We start from the raw sequence: 19,861 nt of genomic DNA on the forward strand, positions 1-19,861 counted from the left end.
AGAATCAGGACAACCTTAGACTGCAATCAAGCAAAGGATCAAGCAGGGTTTCGGAAACGGTACTCTACTATCGATCACATCCATACCATCAATCAGGTGATAGAAAAATGCTCGGAATATAACTAGCCCTTATACACAGCATTCATTGATTACGAAAAAGCATTTGACTCAGTTGAAACCTGGGCGGTGATGCAGGCATTGCGAAATCAGGGGGTAGACGAGCCGTACGTGAAAGTGCTGGAAGATATATATAGTGGCTGCACAGCAACCATAGTTCTGCATAAAGAAAGTAACAAAATTCCCATAAAGAAAGGTGTTAGGCAAGGAGACACAATCTCCCCAGTACTATTCACAGCTTGCTTAGAGGAAGTATTCAGAGACTTGGAATGGGAGCAGTTAGGGATAAGGGTAGATGGAGAATACCTCAGTAATCTGCGATTTGCTGATGACATTGCCTTGCTTCAGACGACATCCTTAGCGCAAAAAAACACACGCACACGAGAGAAAAGGCGGGACAAGGGACAAGCGCTACTACATCTTTTCTCTCGTGTGCGTGTGTTTTTTTGCGCTAAGGATGTCGTCTGAAGCTGAAAACCATCTAGCCCGTCTAAAAGTTCTTTTAAACCATTTGCCTTGCTAAGCAACTCGGGAGATGAACTACAAATAATGATTGATGACCTAGACAGGAAAAGTAGAAAGGTAGGCTTGAAAATCAATATGCAGAAGACTAAGGTAATGTTCAACAGCCTAGGGAAGGAACAGCAGTTTACATTAGGTAGCGAAGCACTGGAAGTAGTAAGCGAATATGTCTACTTAGGACAGGTAGTAACCGCAGATCTGGACCATGAAAAGGCAATAACAAGAGGAATAAGATTGGGATGGAGCGCATTTGGCAAGCCAAGCACTCGCAGATTATGACTAGCAGCTTACCGGTATCGCTCAAGAGGAAAGTATACAACAGTTGCATCTTGCCTGTACTCACCTATGGGGCTGAAACGTGGAGGCTAACCAAGAGAGTTCTACTTAAGTTGAGGACAACCCAGAGGGCTATGGAACGAAAAATGGTAGGGGTAACATTAAGAGATAGGAAGCGTGCAGAGTGGGTCAGAGAAATAACTCAAGTTACCGACATTCTAGTGGAAATTAAGAAGAAGAAATGGACATGGGCAGGACATGTAGTGCGAAGAGAGGATTACCGATGGTCGCTTAGGGTAACAAACTGGATTCCAAGGGAAGGAAAGCGCAGCAGGGGGCTGCAGAAAGTTAGGTGGGCGGATGAGATTAAGAAGTTCGCAGGGGTCAAGTGGATGCAGCTAGCACATAACCGGGTTAAGTGGAGAAATATGGGAGAGGCCTTCGCCCTGCAGTGGGTATAGTCAGGCTGATGATGATGATGAAGGTAATGTTCAACAGCCTCGGGAAAGAACAGCAGTTTACATTAGGTAGCGAAATACTAGAAGTAGTAGGCGAATATGTCTACTTAGGACAGGTAGTAACCGCAGATCCGGACCACGAAAAGGAAATAACAAGAAGAATACGATTGGAATGGAGTGCATTTGGCAAGCACTCGCAGATTATGACTAGCAGCTTACCGGTATCGCTCAAGAGGAAAGTATACAACAGTTGCATCTTGCCTGTACTCACCTATGGGGCTGAAACGTGGAGGCTAACCAAGAGAGTTCTACTTAAGTTGAGGACAACCCAGAGGGCTATGGAACGAAAAATGGTAGGGGTAACATTAAGAGATAGAAAGCGTGCAGAGTGGGTCAGAGAAATAACTCAAGTTACCGACATTCTAGTAGAAATTAAGAAGAAGAAATGGACATGGGCAGGACATGTAGTGCGAAGAGAGGATAACCGATGGTCGCTGAGGGTAACAAACTGGATTCCAAGGGAAGGAAAGCGTAGCAGGGGGCGGCAGAAAGTTAGGTGGGCGGATGAGATTAAGAAGTTCGCAGGGGTCAAGTGGATGCAGCTAGCACAGAACCGGGTTAAGTGGAGAAATATGGGAGAGGCCTTCGCCCTGCAGTGGGTATAATCAGGCTGATGATGATGATGATGATGATGATGATGATGATGATGATGATGATGATGATGATGATGATGATGATGATGATGATCTCGAAACACTAGGTACTTAAATCTGAGCTTTCGGGTTCTGTTAGTCCATTTCGTATTCAGGCTTTTCATGAAGAGGTGCTTGTACATTTTTCGTGCCACCTTGATTCCTCCATTTCGGTTAGTCTCTGATCATATTTTAGTTTGCTAATTGCCTCTCTAACCTCAAATGATGCCCAGCCCATATCTCCCTCAGTTTTCAGTTTAGTCGTTCAGTCGTGTCCGACTCTTCGTGACCCTATGGACCATGTCACGCCACGCTTTCCGGTCTCTCACTATCTTCCTAATATCACATAACTTCATCTGCAGTGCCTCGAGGATGCCATCTAACCAACGCGTTCGCTGCCTACCCCTTCTCCGGCGACCCTCAACCTTTCCCAACATCAAATCTTTCTCCAGCGACTCCTCTCTTCTCATCAGATGACCAAAGTAGCTGAGCTTTATACTTTACCAGCCAAAAGACGAGACACAGCAAAGAGGAGGACAGGTCAAGGCTGGACTATCAACTGAATGTTTATTGATCTGAAGAAAACGAAAAGCTCGCGCGCAACCCAACCAGTGAAATGGCAAGACAATGGGAGGAAGATGAAGACGAAAATTCAAAGCCAATTCAAAGTCAAGGCCTAACTAACGACTTTTCTAGTAGATCCAATTCCTTACAATGAAGGCTAACCGACGCCTTAGCCACACACTTGTCCTTGGCTTGAGCAATATAAAATGCTTCAACCAACTCCCTGCAGAGCTTTTTTTTTTTTTAAGTCGATATTTATTGCCTCAGGGCATCAGTAGGTTATGAGATGAAGGATGATAAATGATTAAATGAATGGAAAAAGGTTGGCTGATTTTATGAAGTCCGGAAGTGAGCGATGATGAGGTCCCTGCGTCCAAGTGACGTATGAGGCAGGATTGGTTTCTGAAAGGCCAGCTATTCTCAGGTGCTGGATTCGTGTTGGCTTGAGTGCTGGGCAGTCCCACAGCAAGTGGTGGATGTCGGCCTCGACATCTTCGTTGTTACAGATCGGGCATCCTGGGCGAGGATATAAGTGTTGGAAGTATGACCACGTCCTGGTTACTGCTGGTGTAAGGGCAACACCGACCCGGATCCTCCTAAGCGCAACCTCCTCTACACGGGTGAGACCGCGGGGAAGGGATATCGCACACGGAGGGATAAGTGCACGTGTGCGGCGCCGGAGGTGCTCCTTTCTTGACAAAAGGAGGGTAGCGTCGTCGACTTCGAGAAGCCGTGGGATTGATGCGTCTTGGTTCACGAGGCGGGTTGCAAAATCAGCTTGACTTTGGGAAGGCAGCAGATCCCGTGGGACCCACTCAATGCGTATTGACTGTGGGATGCGCGCCGCAAGCTGGTGGATGTCCTGGCAAATTTTAGGGCAGCGGCTGACACGTCGGAGCTGACGTACTGCTTGTAGTGCGTCAGTGCGGATGACAATGTGGGCTGTAGGGAGCATGGTTATAGAAGTCACGGAGCAGAGTGCCTCTTGAACTGCCACAAGCTCAACGCAGAAAGATGTAAGTGGTTCTGAAAGCTGAAACGTAGTTGTCTGATTCAGTCTAGGTCTCCGTGGACAGTGGATTGCCGTTTTGGCTTCACAGCCTTGCAGGCTTCCATCTACGTACACTACTGTGGAATCTTGAGGCAGGTTAGTATCTTGCTCTTCAAATCTCTGGCGTAGCAACGATGCAGAGTTGGCAGACGTCGGTCTGCGGATGTCAGTTGGCTTGTTGTCTCCTAAATGTATAAATTTCCAGGGAGGGAGAACTGGCGCAGGTGGCTGAAGAATATTGTGTGACGTTGCATACGCACTCAGTGCTTGCGTTGAATGTGACAAAGTGGCCTTGAGTCTGCGAGCATCTCGGCGCTGCTGCACCAGTTCATCGATGGTGTTGAGCTGCGCATTCTCCTGTAAAGCTACGACCGGTGTGATTCGTGGAAGGCATGTTATGGTCCTCATAGCTTCTCGATTTACGGTTTCAAGGCGATCCCATTGTGCCCTTGTAAGATGCTGGAACTGGGCCTGATAAACAATACGGGGCTGCAGAACCGCCCTCACTAACTGGCGTGCAACAGACGAGCCAGCGCCACCCGTTTTAGGTGCAATTCTTCTTATTAAACTTATAGTTTGAAGTGCTTGCTTTTTTGCCTGAGAGAGCCAAGCAGTCGCTGATCTTGATTGGTGAATTGTTAAGCCCAGAATTTTCAGGCTCGAACTTTCTTGTATTGGGGTGCCTGATAGAGAGAGACGAATTGGATTTGAGGCAAGTTTACGGCGTCCCCAGCGGTTGGCGACTGACGTGTATGAAGTTTTACACACAGAAAGTTGAAGGCCAACGGAGGATGCGTAATCAGAGGTTACGTCTAATGCTGACTGAAGGGCGGCCTCTTGAGTGAGAAGATCATGGTGAGCGCTCCATACCGTGATATCATCTGCGTACTGCAAAACTTGATTTCAGGGATATCATGTAAGCGCCACGCCAATGGGATGAAAGTAATATTGAATAACGTCGGAGACAATACTGATCCCTGGGGCACGCCACGTAGTGAAACGAATGAACCAACAGTGTCACCGCTGAGGCGTATTGGAAATTGTCGTCCGTCCAAAAATGATGCGACAAAAGTGCGTACTCTCGGAGGGAGATGGAGCATGTCAATGGCATTCAGGATTGCAGCATGTCTGATGTTGTCATATGCCTTTTCAACATCCATTGCTAATATGGTACGTACATCGCGGCTGCGGGTAGATGACAGAACTGCTGAGGCCAAGACAGCCAACCCGTCCTCTGTACCTATGTATGGACGAAATCTAATTTGAGCAGGGTGATAAAAACCGTGCTGTTCAAGCCACCAAGAAAGTCGTGTGGCTAGCATTTTCTCTTCGAGCTTGCAAAGCGTTGATGTTAAGGAGATTGGTCGCAAGTTGGCGAGGTCCGTTGGAGGCTTCCCAGGTTTGGGAATAGGGATCACGACAGCGGTTTTCCAGCTCTCGGGTACGACACCATCAAGCCACACTTTGTTTATGGTGTCTAGTAGTTGAGGAAGTGCAGCAGTACTGAGGTTTTTGTAAACCTCATACTGAATTTTGTCCAGGCCGGGCGCTGTTTTCCGTTTCGCATCGTCAATTGCAGCCAGCAGCTCGCACATCGAAAAGGGGCTCGCAATTCCATCTGCGTCGGCAGCAGATGGTAATTTCCATGCGTCTGCAGGGATACCTGCCAAATTAAGGTTTACAGCTGAAGGAGGCAGTATATCGTATTTTGGGAAAAATTTTCGAGCAGCTTCTTTGGCGAAATCACCCGGCGACAGATTAGCCGCAAAGCATGCTGTTGCTGCTGCGTCAGTAGAACGACGACCATGTTCCATTGCACGAAACGTTCGCCATAGTGAGGCATTCGATGATTTATCAGAAAATTGTTCACACCATGCATGCCACTGGCGTCGCGATAGATCGCGTTCATATCTCCGAGCCTTCGCGGTAAGATAATTCAGTCGTGTACGTGCCTGCCCCGAAGTAGGGTCTCGCGTAGCAGCCAGCTCAGCTTGACGGCGGGCTGCCCACAAGTTAAGCAGGCCGAGATCTGGTGCCGGTCGACCTACATCAATCCAGGTAGTAGTCGTAGCGCTGTTTAGTGCTCTCTGTATACGGTCAACAAGGAGTGACGGCGAATCTGAAGACATACTGTCGAGACATGAGCGAAAGCTGTCCCAGTTTATCACAGAACATTTGCGGCGTAAAGGGCGGAGGCGGGAGGGATGGAGACCGATGAGGATAGGGTGGTGATCACTTCCCCAGCAGTCCGGCTCCATGTGCCATGAGGGAGTTCCTGCGCCCAACCACCACGTCAAGTCTGGAGCATAGACAGCACTATGTATGTGACGCACAGGCCGTGTTGCTGTCCCAGGGTGATTAAGCAGAACAAACAGGGCATCAGTGAAGGCGTCCCGCACACGCCTACCACGAGGGCTTGCAGTCGGATACCCCCAATCTGGGTGAGGGGCGTTAAAGTCGCCTCCGACTAAAATTAGACACCCGGGGTATTGCCGACGAACACTTAATAACCAGCCAAGACTAATACGGGAAGAGGCGCCTCCAACTGGTCTAACGTAATAAGAAACAAGAACAACGGTTCCTTTCAGAAATTTCGCAGCAACTGCTACTACCTCTTGGTATGATGTGCACCAGTTTTCGAGAGAAAGGCGTACATGAGGAATACTCGTTTCAACATATATCGCCGCCTTTCCCGGGGGAGAAGCAGTCTGCACGCGACGGTCGGTCATTGAAGGAGACACGTAGCCGCTGAAGCCAGGAATAGATGGCAAGGCGTTCGTTTCCTGAAGTAACATAGCCCACACCCGAAGCTTGTTAAATCGCAGTAGGGTCCTGAGCTCGGCAACCTTCGTGGAAATGCCTCTACAGTTCCACTGTAGTACACCAGGACGACCGGATTTCGCCATTTTTGTGTGCTAGTCCAAGCGCTGTAGTATCACAGATGTCAGGTTGGATAACTGGTTGACCATATAGCGGAGCAGCGATGTTGCAGAGTTGTCATTGGGCGTTGTGGTACACTGGGAAGAGGCAACAAATGGCCCTGTTGCGCGGAATGAAGGCGGTTGTGTTGGGCAATTACTAGATTTGGCGGTTACTTCTGCAACTCGCCGACGTCGAGCAAGCGTTTCGCGGTGTTGTCGGAGCTTTGAGACCTCTGCTAAGAGACAATTGATTTGCTCATCCACTACAGCCATATCGTCGTCTGGTAGATCAGTACACTGCTGTATTGGCTGTTGTCGACGGCGTTTCTTGAGCACCGTATCATTAGACTTTGTCTTAGCTGGAGGTGCATTCGAAGCGGGCTCAGGAAGCTCTGGCCACTCGTCATCATTCCACTGAAGAGCTGCAAAGCGATTGGATGTCTGCACCGGTGTCATGTCCTCTATTGGCCAACGCTTAGTGTTCCGAAGACGAGCCTTCTGCGTTGCCTTTTGCTTTGTCGGACAAGTTATCTCGTGGTCGTCCGATTTGCAGAGGCCGCATCGGTACGTAACTTTTCTTTCAGACGCACCTTCATCGGCAGTAGCAAAGGGGCAAGATTTGCGCATGTGCCCTGCCCGAAAACAGTTATAACAGTAAACCACACTCGGTTTATACGGCCGTGGCCTTAATACGCAGCCGTAGTAGTACAGACAAGCTGGGAGTGTCGGAGGGCCTTGCAAGGTGATCATGCAGGAACGCCCCTTTCCTATGTGTCGGGCCTGTATGACTCGGTGCGTTGGGCAGTACAGCTCACGTTGAAGGGTGGTTTGATCTTCGTTTATGTCGACGTTGTAAACAACGCAACGCTGCAAGTCGGAGCCTTCAACTAGATACACTTGCACAGGCACTGAGATCTCACTTGTGAGTGAAATATAACTAAGCGTTTGGACACGTTCCACCGCAGTAAGTGTCGGGAGCCACACAGCTATAGTGTTTGACTTCTTCCTTGCCGTGAAGCCCCGAAAACCTCTGGTTCCGAGACACGCGTCCAAGTTGGCCTGGATGATCCTGTTTGGTATATCGGTGAGGCTTTTGTTGGCTAGAGATTTAATCGCCACTTTATAAGATGACGATCCCGGTGTAGGTGCAACCTGCAGAGTTGATTACCATTGCTGTAAAGTACACCCGTATTATTGAAGTCAGGCGCACAAAGAGACGGGTCATGCTTCGATTTACACTCTCGGGATTGCACATGTAGCGCAAGATTGGAACTCGCCTTCCCTCCCAGAGAATTAGAGTGTTCCGTCAGGCGCACGTTTAGGCATCTGCCTGTCTGTCCGTAGTAGCACCGGCCACAATTCAGCGGAATGCGGTAGACCACATTCTTTCTGCAGGAGGTGAACTTTTTCTTATGTGACACTGCACATCGAAAACTATCACGAGGTACACTGTCAAGCCCCTTTCTAACTCTAGCGCACAAGCCTCCTATCTTGTTTCTCGCTGTAAATACAACGTCAACGTCGTACCTTGCCGCCAGTTTCTTTAGTCGGTGAGAAACACCGTGGAGGTAAGGTATGGCAGCCACCTTCTTTCGTCGCGTCCTCACAACAACATCACCCTGCACCGTGGTCTATCGCATTCCGCTGAATTGTGGCCGGTGCTACTACGGACAGACAGGCAGATGCCTAAACGTGCGCCTGACGGAACACTCTAATTCTCTGGGAGGGAAGGCGAGTTCCAATCTTGCGCTACATGTGCAATCCCGAGAGTGTAAGTCGAAGCATGACCCGTCTCTTTGTGCGCCTGACTTCAATAATACGGGTGTACTTTACAGCAATGGTAATCAACTCTGCAGGGAGTTGGTTGAAGCATTTTATATTGCTCAAGCCAAGGACAAGTGTGTGGCTAAGGCGTCGGTTAGCCTTCATTGTAAGGAATTGGATCTACTAGAAAAGTCATTAGTTAGGCCTTGACTTTGAATTGGCTTTGAATTTTCGTCTTCATCTTCCTCCCATTGTCTTGCCATTTCACTGGTTGGGTTGCGCGCGAGCTTTTCGTTTTCTTCCGATCAATAAACATTCAGTTGATAGTCCAGCCTTGTCCTGTCCTCCTCTTTGCTGTGTCTCGTCTTTTGGCTGGTTAAGTATGAACCTATACCAACTTGCCCAGTCGTCAACCTAGCTGAGCTTTAACTTTAAAATTTGACCCTCCAATGAGTAGTCAGGGTTTATGGTCGACAATATCGACTGATTTGATCTTCTGGCAGTCCAAGGAACTCTCAAGAGTCTTCGCCAGCACCACAATTCAAACGCGTCAATTCTTCGGCGGTCAGCCTTCTTCACAGTCCAACTCTTGCATCCATACATCACAACTGAAAAGACCATAGCACGAGTTATACGGATCTTGGTTGGCAGTGTAATGTCTCTGCTCTTTACTAGGCGGTCAAGGCTAGCCATTGCTCTTTTTTTCTAGAAGCAGGCGTCTCCTAACTTCATGGCTGCAGTCTCCTTCCGAGGTAATCTTGGAGCCCAAGAAGAGAAAATCTGTCACAGCTTCCACTTCTTGTCCATTGATGCTCCAGGACTTGATAGGGAAAGACGCCATGATCTTTGTCTTTTTAATGTTCAGTTTAAGCCCAAACTTCTCACTCTCTTCTTGTACGCGGATCAGAAGTCTCTTGAGTTCCACTTCACTTTCTGCCATTAAAGTGGTATCATCCGCATATCTAAGGTTGTTGATACGTTTTCCAGCAATCTTCACTCCAGCTGAAGACTCGTCCAGACCGGCCTTCCTCATGATGCACTCTGCATATAGGTTAAATAGGCAGGGCGACAGTATGCAGCCTTGCCTCACTCCTTTCTCGATCGGAAACCAATCAGTAAGACCATGCCCAGTTCTGACTGTGGCCTCTTGCCCTTCATACAGGTTCCTGAGGAGACAAATGAGGTGAATTGGAACTCCCATCTCTTGTTGAGAGCTTGCCACAATCTGCTGTGATCTACGCAGTCAAACGCTTTCGCATAATCAATAAAGCAGAAGTAGATGGGTTTCTGGAACTCTCTTGCTTTTTCCATGATCCAGCGAAGGTTAGCAATTTGGTCTCTAGTTCCTCTGCCCTTGCGAAACCCAGCTTGCACGTCCGGAACCTCCCGATCCACATACTGCTGCAGCCTACCTTGGAGGATTTTCAACATCACCTTGCTAGCATGCGAAATAAGCGCGATCGTGCGGTAGTTGGAACAATCTTTGGCACTGCCTTTCTTTGGAATGGGGATAAAAAATGACCTCCTCCAATCCTGTGGCCACTGCAGGGTTGTCCAAATCTTCTGACATAATGTATGCAGAATGTTAACAGCGTCATGGTTGAGGTTTTGAAGCAATTCAGCTGGAATACCATCAATTCCGCTAGCTTTGTTCTTAGCAAGGCTGGCTAAGGCCCATTCAACTTCACTCTTCAGGATGCCCGGCTCGAGATCAGTAATCACAACCGTCTTATGTTGGGTTTGCACATTCGGGTCCTTCTTGTACAGTTCTGTGTATTCCTGCCACCTCTTCTTTATCTCTGAGGCTTCAGTGAGGTTTTTGCCTTGTTTGTCCTTTATCACGCCCAGCTTAGCACAGAAGCTTCCTTTGATATCTTTGATTGTCTTATACAGAGCTCCAGTGTTCCTTAATTGGCTGTTGTCCTCAACTGCTTGGCACTGTATGTTCAGGAAGGCATTCTTATCTCTCCTTGCTATTTTCTGAAAATCTGCATTGAGAACCTTGTATCTTTCTCTTTCCCCCATAACTTTTGCCATCCTCCTTTCCTCACCTATTTGCAAAGCCTCTTCAGATAACCAGTTTGCTTTCTTGCATTTCTTTTGCTTTGGAACTACCTTAGTAGCAACTTCTTGTATTATATCACGAACATCAGTCCACATCTCTTCGGGCTCTCTGTCTTCCAGATCTAATTCTTGAAATCGATTCCTCACTTCCACAGCATATTCTAATGGAATTTGATCCAGATAATACCTGAAAGTCCTTCTAGTTTTCTGCGTTTTCCTCAATCGAAGCTTAATTTTGGCAACAAGAAGCTGATGATCGGTGCCACAATCGGCCCCAGGCCTTGTTTTTACTGCTTGTATAGCGCTTCTCCATCTCTGCCGGCAAAGAATATAATCGATCTGATTCCTGTACAGACCATCCGGTGAAGTCCATGTGTACAGGCGCCTCTTGGGCCGTTGAAAATGAGTATTCGCTATGGTCAGGTTGTTTTCTTGACAAAACTCTACTAGCCTCTGCCCAGCTTCATTTGGCTCGCCAAGACCGAACTTGCCTATAATTCCGGATATTTCTTCGCTCCCGACCTTAGCATCCCAGTCTCCTATGAGAAAAACGACGTCTGATGATGGGGTGTGGCCTAAAAGGCATTGTAGGTCCGCATAAAATCTCTCAACGTCAGCTTCTTCAGCAGCAGTGGTCGGTGCATAGACTTGGATAACTGTTATGTTGAAAGGCTGACCTTGGATCCGAAGTGAAATCATTCGGTCGTTTTTGGGGTTGTACCCTAGCACTGCTTTGCCCATTCTTCTGTTTACTATGAGAGCGACCCCATTCCTTCCCTTGGATTCGTGCCCACAAAAAAAGACATAATGGTTGCCGGAGTTAAATTCTCCCATTCCGGTCCACTTGAGCTCGCTGATACCCAAGATATCAATGTTCAATCTGTCCATTTCTCGCTTGACGACATCCAGTTTACCTTGCGTCATAGATCTTACATTCCATGTTGCTATGTGATATATCTCCTTGCAACATCGGACTTTCCGGTCGCTTCCCGACACATCCACAACTGAGCGTCCTTTTGGCTTTAGCCCAGCCGCTTCATTCGTCCTGGAGCTACTAGGAATCGCCCTTTGTTCATCCCCAGTAACATGTGGGACGCCTTCCAACCTGGGGGGCTCATCTTCCGGCGCCATATCTTTAATGGTATTGTGACTGGCCATAGGGTTTTCTTGGCAGGAAATACTGGAGTGGGTTGCCATTACCTTCTCCAGTGAATCACATTTTGTCAGAACTCTCTGCCGTGACCTCTCTATCTTGGGTGGCCCTACACAGCAGAGCTCACGACTTCATCGAGTTTCGCAAGCCCCTCCGCCACGACAAGGCAGTGATCCATGAAGGGGCATATCTCCCTGGACTCCTTCATTAGGTGTGTTGCCATGTGCTCCCAATGCCAATCTACCTACCTTTCTCTGTCTGATTTCAAGGCCTGACTGTACTTCTGATTTTATGCACAGGACTGCATTTCCAAAAGTGAGTCCTGGTACCATAACACCCTTCCATACCCCTCTAACAACCTCCTACCTGTTATAATTCCAGAGGGCCCTGTGTTTCATAATATCCGAACTCCTTTTCCCTTTGTCTATCGTAATTCTTTCATGCTTTTCTAGGTAATTTTTTCCTTCATTGATCCATATGCCCAAGGTACTTATAGCCCTCCACATGTTCAACCTTGGTGCCAATTGTATTTCCAGCACATCCCCCCTTTGGGAATTTAGCCAACATAGTCGCCAGACTCAAAGCCAGCTGGGCGCGCGGTAGTTTTTAGTGACTCGGGACGTTTCAGTATAGTGCTCTAGTTTCAGCGAGAAGCCTACCGCAGAGGTCTGCTGAAAGTTTCGCGTCTTGTTCTAACACCTCAGTTGCTCAGTTTTCCAATGTTGCATTGTGCTCGGTGTTTGTAAGCACACCGGAGAGAGTAATGCAGGTAACGTTTTCATCTACGGGTTCGCCATGCAGGCAACGCATTCGAACTACAATAGTGTTGAATGCCTGGGAAACTGGCTTGAGGTCTGCATTTCCTATAACATGCGATACATAAGAAATTGTAATCATAGGTATCCGGTATTGTGGTGCCGACGTGAACAGAGGCGTTTTCTTGCTATTAGTGAAAGTATAAATCTAGATACCGGCTCTGAAATAACTCCAAGGCCGCGACGTTGTCGCTGAAACGGTGGTTCATATGAAATCTCTCCATGTTATTACGCAAGTTTTTTTTCTTATTTTTCTTTTTTTTTTGCACACGCATCGTGTAAACGCAACCCTAAAGAATAGACAAAGAGAACTTCTAGCTAAAAAGGCGATTCCTCACGATGCGCGTTTAACGAGCGCTTCGTCGCGCCGCTGAAAACACCGCGTCTCTCGGGCAGACAGAGCAGCTTGGACATAGGCGTTTTGATGAAATGCGAGGAGGCCCTGCGCAGGGGCCGGCCTAAAGAGAGACTCTCGAGAGGGGCGAAGCGCGCGGGCCAAAGTCCGGTCTGGCCGAGAAACGCGCGATTTTCAGCGGCGCTCCGTCGCGCAGCTGAAAACCCCGCGTTTCTCGGACAGACCGCACTTTGGGTACAGTGGCTAGTACTTTAGGCCCGCGTGCTTCGCCCCTCTCGAAAGTCGCTGGCTTTAGGCTGGCCCCTGCGCAGGGCCTCCTCGCATTTATTTAAAGCGCCTATTTCCAAGCTGCTCTGGGTTGGCCTTCAGGCAAGCTCCATTGCTTCAGAAGTAACTTACTGCCCTTTTCCGAACACATCCACTGATACGCAGAAATAATGAAGCATTTCGTTTTCGCCAGCGCGACATGGACAAACCAACACCAGCTTGCTGCTTGTGTTAAGCAGTATCAATCAGCAAATGACACAAACAACCAATGGACAGATTTACATGAACGATATTTATCCAGAGAAAGCATGTAATCACAAATGAGCGGGTGCATATAGTAACAGAACTGCAACAGCATAAAGTATTCACAAAGTGTGGAAAGACCAGGGCTAGCATACAAATTTTCATATACACCATCAGGTTATCATGGTTACAGGTTGTTGACACAATAGTCATCACATATGCAAGGTGCAGCAATACAATCACTGGCCAAGACCTTCATATGAAAATGCTTATGTAGACAGTCGGGCCATCACGCATCACAAAATGAGCTTCATTCAGACATATATCTTTGAACAAGCACTTGGAACAAAGGCACAGGAAAATTTTGCTGTAGCTCAAAATACATTTCTCGTTATGGCAGTTGACATGTTGTGACTGAATAATTCTTACCTCTGTGTACAACATTTTTGGACTAGCCCCATTCATGGCATACAACTGACGAACCTTATTACTGATCAAATAAATACTAGCAAGCTGCATTACTCTGCCTTTTTTGCATCTATTTTCTAGACTATTAAGCCATTTTCACTCAAACACGCATAAACAGGCTGCAGCATTGCTTAAATGAAACTTCCAGAGTCATGGCTTCCTTAAAAGGACTGTCCTCAATGTGTACTTGCAATTTTGGAAGCTCTACATGCTCTGGCATGTCTTGGTGAGCACACCCCTCCTACATTAAACATGCAGTGACGAAGGTCCTTGCCAGTGGCCACAGCACTTGATGGTCCTGATGGCATGATAGGCAATTTTGTGTTTCTCGAGGGCATTGTGTGTGCACTATGCTATGACTTGCTGGCTGCAAAGTATGCTTCCCTTTAAGTATGCTCCTTTGTATGCTTCAACATTAACTTGGCTTTATTCTTTAAGGGGTGGCAAACCAATATCTTTTGGTTAACCTTCCCATCTTTCCTTCCTGCCTTGTCTCTCTTTGAAGCCCTACATGCCTTATAATAAGCCATTACTTATACCATACTGCGACATACCAGCGTTTACTTAATGCTGCCTTTGCCACTGACATGGGCCTCACCCCTCTTCATACAGATACCTTGTGTCATTTTTTCCATGTTACCTTTTGTGTTCAGTGAGAACAGACACTTTATGCAATGCTTTCTCTTTTTCTGGTAAGAAGTAATTAAACCATAAAAGACAATAGAATCCACAGACAAAAGTCATCGTCAAAGCATAAAAACCGCTGCTAGACCACAAAAGAAGCCCAAGCTGTACAGTCAATAACAGCATGCTCTTGTTTTGTTCCATTCTCCCTTGAACCATTTTTTCTCCCATTTCTGATCCAATTATATTTATTAGCCTTGGGTTTATCAATATATTTAATGCTGGAGACCCAAAGGAATTATTTTTGTCTTGTATGCACTTCCTGCTTGGGCTCAGGCCTGCAGTACTGAGTAAATAAAAACAATAAAATATCTGCAAGTCCTAAGGAACCCTCTGTCCAACCCAAAGCAGTGGTTGTAATTGTGCTAGTTCGAGCATGTTAGGGGAAAACATGTGCACTGTTTCGGTTTACAAAGACAGGGATAAAAGACGATGCAAATCTTTAAGCGCTTGCATGACCCAAATGCAGAAACGAGCGCAGAATTACACAGCCCGTCAAATGATGCCCCAGTGAAATGAGTGCCTCTATAGTGAAAGAGCATGCTGCAATCGTTTACAGCATGATTTAGTCCCAAAATAAAATGGATAAAAAAAAGATGAGGCTTGAAGCAACAAGGAAGTAGCACTCAAAGCAAATGGAAGAAAATTTGCCTTTCTTGTAAGAGGTCAGAGTGTTATACCCGACACAACAACTTGCTACTGGCCCCTGAACTGAGTTAATTTCGTATGTTTTTGACGAACCTTTTCCTCATGAAGCTTCTGTGTTATTGACTTTGCAAGGTGATGCATTCTTACATCCAGATATTTGTCTACTACTGCTCTCATCAAATGAGAAGAGTGGCTCTCCAGGGCAGAATTGTCGAGCATATGCTCATCTAGACCTTTGAACAGACCTCTGCCAATGAAGGTGGTCATGGTGGCCAAGGCAACTTCTTCTGCAAGTCTTTGCGATGGCAGTGAGCAGTGCACTAGTGTCCTACACAGCTGTTTCTCTGCTTCTCTGCAAATTATCAGTGCATCACTTGAAGGATAATTTAGTCCACCGAATGATTTCCTTTGGATTAGAGAGTGTGCAGTGTACACAGGGCCTGACACAATCAATGCAGATGTGCACTCTGAGCACTTGATGCGGGCCTGCAAATGGCGAACAACAAAACCAGCGATGTATGCAATGATTGAATCGCCAAGTTCTGAAATTTTGCCTGGATCAGCGCAGTATGCGTGATCTTCAGAAAGAATCTCTGTTCTTGGAGGTGTTTCACTGTCAGCAAGACTTCTTCTGGCGGTACTCAGGTTAATCACATCCATCGATGAAGGCTTTGCTGTCGAACTCGCATACAAAATTTGTATGTGTTCTAATGGAAGGCAGTTCCCGGCAGCAACATCCTTCACCTCGTTTTGAACTATTAAACGTTTGTATGCTGCAGCAAACTGTCTTGCAGTGGGGTTATCATTGCATCGGCAAAATGAGCGAATGGCAGCAAAGAATAATTCCAGGTGGTCCTGGCTTAGTTTTACTGTAGGGAGGTATGCCAATAGCTGATTGGCACGTATTAAGTGGTTATACAAAGAGATAACACTTTCGATGCAAATAATAAAGCCAATAAATCCAGTTTTTCTGTTCGTTTCGATCATCAGCTTTCCACCTACAGATTCCCTCAATGATGAAAAGTAGGACTTTAGTTTCTGCAGGTATGCAATGACACTAGCCGAGTTCTCAACTGTCAGTGGCTTTTTCCACCCATGCTGCTTTAATTTTCGGGAGTTAAGGATATCAAATGTATCATTCACATACCTAAAAAATGTTTCTGTTGCAGAAGAATTACGCAGCCTTGAAACATTCTGAGCTCTGCATTGCGCTAAAGCATCGGCTACAGACTTGCTGAACACCTGTGCTGCAAGGGATACTTTCATGGGCTGGCTTTTTCAATTAACATGTGATTGCCTCAACTTATTAGCCAAATGGAGCCCTTCAGCATACTGAATTTCATGGAGGTCCTCAATATGTTTCCGATTAATTACTCCTCCATCTTCATCTACAATAATTTTTTTATCACAGAGTGTATTCCGCAGCAGTTTCAGCATGTGGCATGCATCGAGCATAGCAAAGACAGGTTTTCTGGTTACTGGATGTGGGAAGGATGCATCCAGTTTAGCTAGTTCGAGCTTGCAGCCTAGGCTGCGCAACATAGATAGGTTTGCTGCAGCGCCATCACAGGTCACGTTCACAACATGTGCTCCTTTTTCGTGAGCGAGAGAGAGAGCCTGTAGAACTAGGCTGCTTCTTTGCTCCCCTGCAAGTCCATCAACTAAAAAATAACCCATTGGAAGTTTCCATCGTCCATTAATTGCTACCAGCATTAGGAAAAATGCGTCTTTGGCAATTGGGAAACAGTCATCATTTACTTTTGTTCCCATATCTACATATCCATGAAATTGTTTGCCGTCCCACTCTACATGCCTTCGAATCGCCATTTCGTCAATGACCAAATTACAAAGTGTCGGATAGCCTTCATTTGAATTTTGGCAGACTTTCATCTCTAGTGCAACCAGGGCTTCTTTTGTGAATCCAGCAGCACCATCAATGCTTTGATACCACTTCGACCATGTTTTTGGGTGTGGCAAGCAGGTATCAAATACAGCTCGTACGTAGTTATATGCCTTTGGGGAATAAAAATGTAAAGTGAGAGCAAAGGCCCTAAGTTCAGGTGAATAAACAGATGGCATTGCTGCCCCTGTCTTACGTGCCATTTGACGCATCAGAAGGTCCTTGTTAGAACCAGCGAGGCTTTCCAGCGTGGAAATGTTCTGGTCAAGAAGGATACGATTTTTTTTTAAGTCCTTGATCACATCTTTGAGGTGAGCAACTTTGCGTACAAGCCGGCGTCGAGACTGCTGCAAAGTTTTTATCCGCTTTTTGCTTGCAGTTTGGAGATTTTAATATCGTTTCACCTCACTCCGCAGAAAAGCTTTTTCAGGTGTGTCTTCTACAACCTGTAGCTGAAATGAAGTTTACACTAAACATTAACTTATAGCAAACTCCAAAAAACACATAAATAGCTAAATACAACAGATCATTTCACTTCCAAATTTTTTTCTTTTTTGCAGATTTAGCAAATTTTTAACAAAATTTGCAAAATCAAAAGTTCATATCTACACGCTGAGTTCAAGTTTTGGCTCGCGCATAATGTAATTTTACTTACTAAGTCAAGTCAAGCAATCCTATGGCAGTGCTCTACAAATACAGAGATACTGTTCTAAATTATTAATGCTAGAATTTGATTACAAAACTGTACTGTACAATTTCCTATTTTGGTTTTGACAAGAGCTTCAACAATGAAAACATGCACGCACACATAATACTCAGGTATGAAAGGTACTGCAAAAGATATGTCTCGTTAATTTATAGATGGTTTTTATTTACATGCCTTCAGAATTCACCTAGACAAAAGAAAGCATCTATTAATTAAGACTTTAATATGCTTCCAAGATAATGTTGCCTTTTTTTTTTCTTTTTTTCTTCAAGCAGGGGTGTGCAGCCTATATGAAGGAGCAAGCCCAGTGGCTCTAACTAATGACATATGCAATGCTTACAAAAGCCCTCCTTCTTTGTGGGCTATCACTAAACACATAAAAATGAGTATTTCCAATAACGCGCCTTCCTGAAGTTTCCTTACCAGTTCGCATCGTGAAGTTGACGGTCTTTCTAAAATTTGGCTTTCTTGCAAGTGTGGTGATGGAGAGGCCTCCATGTTTGCATCATGCTGACTTGAACTGCCTGGCTATAAAAAGCATAATCACAGTGCATGCAAATAGAGTAATTGGTCTTGTTGCAGTAATCAACTTGAAGTCTTTATTACAACTAGTGCAAGAGCAGATTAAATTACATAAGCAGATCAATTAAAAATATCAATCATAAAAAAAATCAGACATTTTTTTTCAATAAATTGAGTTGAATATCATTTTTTGGTGCTCATAAAACTTGAACCTAGCTTTGTTTCTTCGTGCTTACTATCTAACACATCGTCACTTTTGGCAGGTCCCAAAGTACTGATGGCTACACATATATGGGTACAGCAAAATACACAGCGTGTTTTTCTTTCCGAATAAAAAAAAATGACTCTCATAGAGATAGATTTTGGAGCTAGTAGCTTTTAATAGGGGCCATAATTCCATTTCTCAGCCTGGATATATTTAATTGCTGGAGTAAACCATCCATTCACTGATTATTGCGTATTTATGTTTTTCAAAATACCATTTTGCAACATTGGGGCAAGATTAAAATTTCCAGTTAAACATACTTCAGAGGCCATCTTTGCGAACTTGTCCTTAGAAAATGCAGCCTCAAGTAAGCTATGGTATGATAACAATTTTCAACACTTGCTGTTTTGCAGGCTTTCCAAAGTACATCTCCAGACTCACCTAGCAACAGTATATTCTCTGTTGATGCGCCCATCTTAACTATGCAGGCAGACAAAGTGGAAAATTACACAATATGCATAGTAGTAATACTGGTAAGGCCATGTCAAGGCAATATTATAACAATTCTTAAGCTCTGGGCTTGGAGCCTATCACTTGGGCTGGCTCTGGGAATATGTTTTGGTCCTAAGTACAAATTGGTCTTAAATATGTGCTGGTTTAGCAAACTTGCAAGGATAGTATCACAAGCAGACATACCAACATTTCTTGACTAGCTGTTTGTTCAGCAGTGGTGTCTGTGACTAATGGAAATAAAGCAAGCAAAACTTCTACTTCCGGGGAGGCCAGCTGCATCAGGTAAAAAAGTAACTAATTTCACAAATTTGCCATCTTCTGACAGTAAGAAATGTGCATGAACTTCTAGGAAAATTGGTAACAAGCACTGCTCTTTCTTTGCTCATTAAATATTCACAGAGATTGTTTGACTTGCCAAGACATCTTGTGATGCTGACAAGTCAGTCAAAGTGTCCACAGTAATAAGGATTGGCTCATCTGAAATGTCCATGGGCTCTGACGCCTCCTGAGAAGCTACCTGTAAAGAGACAAACGACACATCATGTCCAGTACAGCTGCATATTTTCATTGTTCTTTTTTTCTTATAAGAAAAATTTGAAACGTTCCACCTACAGGCTCATCTTGGAACGTTAGCACCGCTTCGTGGGGGGTAGGTTCTGCTCTGCTGGTGCTCAGCAGCACAGCACTTTCCCTCACTGAAGAACTCTGGAAAAAAATAAACCAGCATGCTTCCATAAATTAAGATACTGATTTTTTAAGGGATAGCTGTAATTAAAGGAGCAAGAAAGCCATACTTTGCTTCCTGCTTCGACCATATGGTATGGTCGAAGCAGGAAATGGTTGAATGTAGGTCGTCTTCCGAAGATTAACCATTATCATCCGTAGACTAGCTGTCATGCAATTCTGCGAACCCGGAAATTTATACTCATATGTTCAAAGCAGGAAATGGTGGA

At 45.6% G+C, this 19,861-nt stretch overlaps 1 long non-coding RNA gene across 1 annotated transcript; it reads right to left on the reverse strand.

Moving 5' to 3' along the window:
- Nucleotides 1–16,733: 16,733 nt before the first annotated feature.
- LOC146201425 (uncharacterized) lies at nt 16,734–19,154 on the reverse strand. Its single transcript, XR_014704882.1, has 3 exons — nt 19,092–19,154; nt 18,092–18,196; nt 16,734–17,414 (listed from the first exon to the last, which is right to left on the reverse strand). It is a non-coding gene; the product is annotated as an uncharacterized LOC146201425 (long non-coding RNA).
- Nucleotides 19,155–19,861: the final 707 nt, after the last annotated feature.

The sequence above is a fragment of the Amblyomma maculatum genome, chromosome 2, assembly GCF_055883805.1.
Source record: "Amblyomma maculatum isolate TAMU_Amacu chromosome 2, ASM5588380v1, whole genome shotgun sequence".
In the NCBI taxonomy this organism is placed as follows: domain Eukaryota; kingdom Metazoa; phylum Arthropoda; class Arachnida; order Ixodida; family Ixodidae; genus Amblyomma; species Amblyomma maculatum.